The following is a 9036-nucleotide window of genomic DNA, read 5'->3' on the forward strand; positions in this document are numbered from 1 at the left end:
TGTTCAAGTTTCTTCGCGTAATATACATCGCTTGATGTACAACACGTCTTTAAGAACGTCCAGATCCATAATTCCCCGTGAAATGAATAAACTGAGACGAGCGAGGAGTGGACGGGGCGAAACGAGCCGGCGAGACAAATCTGTTTTCGCTCGTATACGTGGCCGAGTAGGAAAACAGAGCTTTTGTAAATAGGACGCACTTGCCAGGTGCGAATGTTCTTTGTGAGTTTATTCCGTAAAATAAAAGGTCCACACGCGCGGGAGAAACGCCGTCGCGAGGCTTTCCTAAGCACCTGCGCAGGTAGAGGCCAGGTGCAGCTGCAATATAATCTCGCGTCACGTTGCAAAAACTTAACGAACACCCGGGAACGTGCTGCGCGAGACGTGCAAATTTTCACGACTTAAAACGCGCGACTCTAAAACAAAGCCGCGAGTTTTAATCTGTTTCTAAACGGCTAATTTAGGGAGAAATTAAGGGCAACGGCCCTCGACAGCTCCAGTAATGACTCTCTATAAATTACGTATTTATCCGCTCAACGGAAATCGAGCGTATCGAACGGCGCTCGCTCGTGCAAAGAGGACGAACTCTCGGACATTTGGAAAAAAAAGATCCCCCTCAGGTCAGTCCGTTTGCTTTATTTATAATTCTAGAACGTCCACTCGCGGACGCCTATATCCGGCCATCCCGGATCTCGAAAATCCGCGCGGGGCGGTTAACGCGATCGTAAAATTCGAGGAGTCGGAGTTATACGCGGAGACGCGTGTGCGCGCGTTCCGTGGAAACGCGCCGAACGAGCCCGGTGAATAATTCAGCGCGGCAACGGCGACGACGGCGATTCCGGGCGCAAACATTCGCCCGGAGTCAAAGGACAAAGATTGCGGCCGCCGCGCCGCGCCGCGCGGCTCTCGCGCGATCGGCCCGGGGGACGGCCGTGCGGCTCGCGCTAATGAACCAGCGAGTCTTTTGCGCTGCTTTTATTCTCTTACGTCATCAAACCCGTCGGCAGCAGCGACGGCGACGGCGACGGCGCGACCTGGCCGCGTTCTCGGAATGCAGCGCGCGCGCGCGCGTGTGTGTGTGTGTGTGTGTGCGTGTGTGTGTGTGTGTGTGCGTGTGTGTGCGTGTGCGTGTGTGTGTGTGGTGTGTGTTTATGTGTGTGTGTGTGTGGAGACGGCGGCCCGTGAGGCGCCGACCTCTCGCGGATCGTTCTGGAAACACGCCAGCTAATGTGTTTTTCCTCTGATGCCAGGCGTTCCAGGCTGACGCAAGGCTGTAACATGAACATGGGACGTGCGTCCTCGCGTCGCGAACAACGCGAATCTCGACGACCGGGACAAGCGAATCTCCGTGGTTTTTTTTTCTTCGCTTTTTCCTTCGTCGATCCGACGTGTTCGTGCCGTTCGGTCGTTTGCGGCTCATTGAGGTGCAGCGCAGGCACTCGTCGAATAAAAAATTCCATATTTATAACATGCATGAATATAACACGCGTAAACACGCGTATAATAAAGGGTAAAAAGTAAAAAGACCCTTATCCGCAATAAAAAAAAAAGATCGTGAACGCCGCCCTATCTTGCGTTACTCACAAATGTTTAGAATTGATTATCGCTATCTTTGTGGTAGAACGCAGCTGGAGATATATGGTGCTCCCGAAAAACCCAATTTACTTTTCTGAAACCGACACCAATTAAAACTGACACATTATAAACAGGCATTATTATATTATTACAGTTTTTTTTTTAAATAAATATCACAGGGTATAACTTTTATAAACAATTTTATTTTAAACAGCGAAGAGAAATGTTTTAAAAAACGCTGATAAAAATCATTAAGGATGCATTACATTAATGATGCAGGTCTAGCTCTTGCGCATTTTCTCGTTATCGTAGATTTGATTTCGATTTAAAGCACGTTTTCTGCAATTCTTAACTTCCAGTAGAAATGAGCGAACGGTCGATCAATTTAAAACTAAACGATCTAAAATCGATCTTGAGATTTTTTAATCCTCGAATTTCCCTCATTTATTGTACGATTGGATCGTCGGGCAGGGGAGGCGTGTATTGCTGTAAGAACCCATAAAACTTCGCGGTTGTAACGTAGGAGCCGAGTTGCGTGACTTGCGACACACATCGTGACGATGCGAACTCTCGCACGTATATAATACGCACGCACGTCGCGTGAGAGCGTGTCGCGTTCGCATCATTTTTAAACCGCCGCCACCGGGCACGGCGGTTCTTCTTCGCCTCCTCTCCCGAATGACGACCGAACGTCAAAATAAACGCCCGTCCTCTCAGTCTCGACTCTACGCGTATAACGTTCCTTTCTATCAATGTAGATTAACTTTAATCTCGCTTCAACTTATCTTTTATCTCTTTTTTCATTCTTAGAACTAGAAAAAGAGAAAAAACAAGTTAAACCGAGACTAAGATTAATCTACGTTGAACGTTGATAGAAATGAGCATAGGAGGAACGCGTTTTCTACAGAAAGAAGCTTCTCGATAGTAACAATTTTCTACAGAATGTGCTTCGGATAGTATAAAAATAGCAACTCTCTAAGTATCCACTGACTAAAGACTCCGGTCTGTGGCGACATCAGAAACGAAGAATTCAAAGATCCTCAAGTCTGCGAATTTAAATATCCTATAAATGGATTGATATCCAATGAATACGATAGTTGATCTTGAAACTCTCATTGTGGCAATCTAATAATTATCCAATAATAAACGGCTTTTATACATTTTTTAAAATAACTTTCTGCGAGAGCTGTTAAATGTATATAGACATGAGCTCTATATTAAATATACATTACCTTTTAAATTAATTAATTGATTTTAAAAGTACTTCGTCCGAATTATTATTTAGAATCCCTTTACTTAGCTTCTAACAGCACACAAATGAAATTGATCCTCAATTCCGATTTTGCGAGCCGTAAAACCTACGGTGTCTTTGACTGAAACGAACTCGGCTCGTTTCCAGGAGCGATTAGTGACGTCATGGTTCTATCCTCGAGTTAATGGGGGAATTAATCGAAACACAAAGCGTATGAAGACACGTTCGACCTATATTTGTTTTGGGAATTCAGCTCGTAGGTACACACGTGGGATAATAGTTACACGAAGATCAACCTATTTGTAAGTCTATTAAGAATTAAGTACCAGAAATATATGTTTACAATCGACTAATCGAGCGAGAATCAATGAAAATTGAATTTAATCGCCGTAAGAATGCGGGCCTTGGTATCCAGATATCGGGATCGCGTGTCAATCCAACGGACTTGATCTTCCGATCTAGCTCGATCCGACGACCGCAGCCTGAAGATCTCAGTCTCGTCAACTTCGCCCGCTTTGCCGCGCCTCGCACACTTTCAATCGTCGCGAGTCGCAACTCTGCCCGTCTGGCGTCTGCCGCGATCTCTCGGTATCGTCTCGGGTCTCGGGACCAAGGGGAGCGAGTGGGCGAGCGCGCAGTACTGACCCAGTTGATAGAACCCGCGACCGATAGATCCGCGTGTCGTCGACGAGAGAGACGACGAAAGGGTGGGCAGGACGAGAGGGGGGAAGGGAAGAGGGCGAGGGGGCAAACGCCGCGCGCGTAACAGCGATGAGTCACTCTCCGCGTGCGACCGCGTCGGCATCGTCGATCTTCGCACCCCTCGACCCCCCTCGACCCCCCACGGCCGCCCCGCCCGAGCCCGACCCCTTACCACCTCATCCGCCTTTCCCGGCATTTCCCGGCGGTGCGGTGTGTGCGCGACGCGCCGCGCGTGCACACGTGACATTTCGAGTATATCTCGAATTAAACCGTAAACATCGTAGTACAACCTTCGCGGCCCCCCCCCTTCCCCGCGCGGGCGCCAACGCCGCCGGTGTCAATGATCCCTGCCTGCCACTTATTGAATAGCGCGCTCGCGCGTCGTCCGTGTCACTGCACCGCGCGTATGTATGTACGTGTGCGCGCGTATGTTTCGCCGGGGATGTGTTTCTTCCGCCGCTGTACGGGGTGACCGAAAAGTCACGCGCCGCACGTCACGTCGCGTCGCGTCGCGTCGTCGCGGCGATTTTCATCGCGGGGGGCTGAGATCGGGGCAGGGGTCGTAGCCACGTGTGGCCATTTCGCGGGCGGATGGTCTCGTTTTGTGCTTCTCACGCAGAAAAACGTAAGCGGTATAGGACCTAAGCGGTGAACGAATCGCGAATCGCAACCCGAGAGATTTAAAACTGTAACATTGTGTTTTTTCGACAATTCTTGACTGTGATCGATTCGGTTACTGCCTAATGTCCATTTCTACCAATGTAGATTAATTTTAAAAAATCTCGGTTTGACTTTCTTTTTATCCTTTTCCAATTCTTAGAAGTAGAAAAAGTTAGACCGAGATTAAAGTTAATCTGCATTGATAGAAATGGACATGAGTCTTACCGCTTACGTTTTTATCAAAATTTAAATCGATTATTAATTTAAATATGTGGATTTACTGTCCCAATTAGGAGCTGTGTTCTAAAGACAGAAAATCGGCGCATTTACTAAGTTTGGAAAAAGTATAAAATTCAGTATTATTATTAAGCTACCAAGATCCAGTCCTGACCATAAGTAGCGTACTTCTCTCTAATTGATTGTACATCATAAAGAGTCCTGTTTCACTTATTATCTCTGTATCTCATTTGCTTCAGTATATTTATCTTCGTTATAAATAGAAGAAAAAAGAAAGAAGGTAGGCTTTTAAAAAGAATTAAGCATAATTATTTTCTATACCAAAATCGCGGTAGGTTTAGATTGAAGAACTCTTACCTATCAATGTTAATGCAATGACGCCAAGTTTTCTCGCAGACAGAAGGCAGAAAAGTACTGAATACACGATTCCTTATTACTGCACTTTGTACTGTTGCAGGTTTTTCTTTTCTACATTATTCATATATTATCCATCTCAGAGGCAGCCTATACTTTTACGCCAGTCGTTAAAATTGTACTCCAAAGACATGTAAGGAAGCCACGTTTCGTGTAAAAAGTGCATAACATTGTATTGTACAGAAGTCCATCCCCAAAGCCGCAAGGCAAGGATGAAATATATAAGCATAAAAGGCGCTTAAGCGCCTTGCAATTAGCGAAATGAACTTCGTACGAGGTCGTCGTTTTTTTTTTATTTTCAAATTATTGATAACGTGAGACAGGACAGTCCGAAGACCCTCTAGATCGCATGATCAATCGAGATAAATTAAGAAATAATTAAGATTAATTGTATTCCAGTTTAAATTAACGGAGGAACGGCGTTTCGCCGCGCGTCTAACTGCAAGTCCTAAGGACCTGATTGAGGCTCTTTCAGGGACCATCTTCTAACTGTCGACTATGTCAATCATCAGGCTGTCTTGTTAAGCGCTCTAACAATCATTTCGCGATCTACCCTCGGGCACCCTCGGGTGTCCGTAATCGAAGAAGCGGTGATCCTGGGTGAACGAACCGTGGGTAAACGCTACTCGTTCGTCGCGGCAACGCGCCACCTTGAGCGTACCTTTTCTAGGACACTGTGTATATCATCGTACCGCGCCGCATTACGTAATGTCTATCTGTTTAAACATTACAACCGCGGACATATTTGCACACACATACACATACACGCACGATGTATGCATATATTAGCGCTTTCGGCTCCCACGCGCGTCACTCGCACCGCCGCCGCCGCCACCGTCGCCGTCGCCGTCGTCGTCATACGTCACTCGTCGATCATTTCATGTATCGCCGCCGCCGCCCGTGAACTCCCCCCCGTCGTTCGGTTTCGTTTACCAACGAAACCGAACGTGTCCGAGTGCGCACGTGCGTACGTCTGGCTGCGTGTCTCGCGTGTCCACGTTCGACGGAACGAAAGACGAGGCGGCGACGGAAGGGGCGCGCGGCAACGGCGGCGGCCGGGCCAGGCGAGGGGGGAAAAAGGGGGCGACGAGAGTCACGTGTGCGGAAGATCTACTACGATTTACTCGCGGATCCCGGCAGAAGCGTCTGCCACCCTTGTCCCCCTTGCCCTCCCCCCCCCGGCCGCCCCCCTGCGACCGCTCCGTTCTCCCCTCGCTCCCTCGCTCCCCCTCCGCGTTCTCCTCTCTTATTCTCCTTCTATTCTTGTTGTACTACGACGGGTTACTCCACTTTCATTCAGACGCCGGTCTAAAAATAAAGTCCCTGATTCACGATGCATGAATGACAATCTTATCGCGGGAGGCCTTAAATCGCGGAAAGGATGCACGCGGACGTACCGGCCGGCCATTCGTCGCGCGTCTCACGTCGTACGATGTACGCGGCTTTTTTTTTATCTACGCGATAAGATAATCTGCGTTATACGGGAATTAACTTTTATGATAGTAATAATAACATCAAGGAAAAAAATTAATGAAGTACTCTCATTTCCATGGATGTAGACTCATGTAGATTCCCTCTCAAAGTTACGCGTTGCAACGTTTCAAAGAAAAATTAGATTGTCAGATCATGGAAAGTTCGTTGACTCGGAAGAAATGATATAATTTATAATAAATAAAATCGTATTTTATAATTGGTAATCATGGTGCAAAAGTATGATTTACTTTCAGCACGACGTTGCGTCGAGATTAGAAAATAACTTGTTGACGACCTGTGAAGTGATCTTCATGTAAGAAATAAGAAATTTCGTCTTGCACGCGTTAAATTTAATACATTAAAGAACAAAGCATTATCTATTAATAGTCGAAACTCAATGTACGTTAATCAATAAGTCTCGACTCTCAATCCATTAATAAACCCGTCAATTTTTCCCGGCTATTGAAAATGAAAATCAATCGCGCCCTCCTTTCAATTTATCTTCTATATTTGGAAGAGAGCGTTGAATAGTTTCCATACCCGTTCGCCGGGATTTGCCTCTCGAAATGTACAATTATAATAATAAACGATACGTAAACATGGAAGCAAGCGCGATATTAACAATATTAATAATATCGCGATAGGGTAAATAACATTAATGACTGATATGGTAATAACATTATATTATTACCGCGCGTTTATTATTGATGCAATTTATATAATATCGCAATAATATAATCGCGGCATTGCGCCGATAGACGTGGCGGTAATGTCATATTGTATTCGGGAGATATTTAACGCGCGGCGTTTCCGAGCCTTCCGAGGCGTAGAAGTCGAGAGCCACTCCATTCTCCATTCCGTCGCTCGCTCGCTCGCTCGCGTCGAGCCGTGTTTCGCGGCTCGACCAAGGCGAACTGCTTCGCTCTCCGACTCCGTCATCGCCGGCGCGCCGCGCCGCCGCTGCCGCCGTCGCTTAGCCCGCGATACCGTGCAATCTATAACTCGCCGGCGCGTTTTCCTCCGTCCGAGAATTACTGCAGATAAGAACCGCGCACATCGCGACAGTACTGGCCGCGATACGTCGAAATTGCACGCGCATGATCATAAGGAATATATTTCTCACGTATCTCGAACAATCCCGCGTGTAGGATTTTAATTAAACAACACTTATTAAACGTTCTTCTTGCGGAAATCGACGCCATTTATGATGCAATGCACAATTATTTTTGATTGAGTATATCAAAATTATTTTGTAAGACAGTTTTTCAATATATAAGTTTTTTCACGCGTGAACTGGCGATTTTTTTCTAAAAAAGGTATAATTTTTTAATGATATAGTCTCTCACCGAGAAATTGATAATTTTGTTTTAAAGATAGGTCATACACGGAGAGAATTTTCTCTTAAAATTTACCCTGAAATCATGGTAGTTGTGGGACAACATGTATACCACCAAGAATTTTATGCAAGCTATTCTGATTAATATCTACCATGATAAAAAATATTAATATCTTTTATCATGGTAATATTACATTAAAATATAAAATATGTTTGATTAATTTTACTAAAATATATGTAGGAAATTTCAATAATTTTTCAATACCAATCTGCTTGGTAATTCTTATCACGTTGTTTGTAAAATGTCTTTTGTATATTTTAAAAATTCCTTGGTTGCCAAGTTGTCCCAAGTTTGTAGTGAATTTAAGGGAAAAATATAACAAAAAATTCTCTCCGTGTACTGTGTACTGTAAGACAAGTGAAAATAAAAATCGCTATAGAATACTGTCGAATATACGGATGATTGTCGCGCGCAAATTTTGTACGATCGAGCTCTTTGCGATACGATTATTATCGTTGCGAGTATCGGAACCTCGTGCGAATTCCAGGAGAGTTTTCGAACGTTGCGGCAAGAGATTCACGTCGAACGAAAAATTATTCAATTTCTGCCAACGGTGAAAGTGGGAAAGGTGCTCGGTGTACGTGTGCGGACGCATCCGTAGAGCGCGGGAATATACCCACAGATCGACTTTAATCCGCGGCGAGTTTCCGCGGTAAATAAATAAATATCGATCGCCGGCTCGAAGTCGCGGAGGAGGCTCGGCGAGCGAGCGAGGGAACAGCTAGGTTGGAAGCTCGAACACACGGACTCGACCTGCCTGCCTGCCTGCCTGCCTGCTTGCGCGCGCGCGCGCGCGCTCGCTCGCTCACACAGCTATATTTAGCTATATTCTCTCTGAAGCGGCTCAAGGTCACAGCGCTCGGATTGGTTCGCGCGATAAAGCGCCTCGTCCCTCGCACGCTCGCACGCTCGCTGTGCCTTCCTTCGACCGTGTCCGCACGTCAGAGCGGCGCGACATTGTCACGAGGTGATGCCGAGCGGGGAAAGAGAGATGGAGACGGATGATGAGAGAGAGAAAGAGAGAGAGAGAGAGAAAGAGAGAGATGAGAATGAGAGCCCCACGTGTTCCGCGCGTAACATCACGTTCGGTTCGGGTCGTTCGGCGCGATGTTGGCACACGAATCGTGTAGCAGTTACGCGATACCCCTCGAGCCGTGTGGATGCCCCGTCAATTTCTCTCATTGGGCGGCAGCGAGCTGGTCGAGCCCGATGACGCGCTCTCGAATAATCGCGGCGGCAGAATTTTCCGTTTTCGGAATCAGTCACCGCGACATCAAGTATATTCTCCCCCCCCCCCCCCGCCCCTCTCCTCTCCCCGCAGAGAGA

Source organism: Temnothorax nylanderi, unplaced genomic scaffold, assembly GCF_030848795.1.
Source record: "Temnothorax nylanderi isolate EJ_2023f unplaced genomic scaffold, tnyl_v1.0 TNYL_tig0072_pilon, whole genome shotgun sequence".
Taxonomy (NCBI): domain Eukaryota; kingdom Metazoa; phylum Arthropoda; class Insecta; order Hymenoptera; family Formicidae; genus Temnothorax; species Temnothorax nylanderi.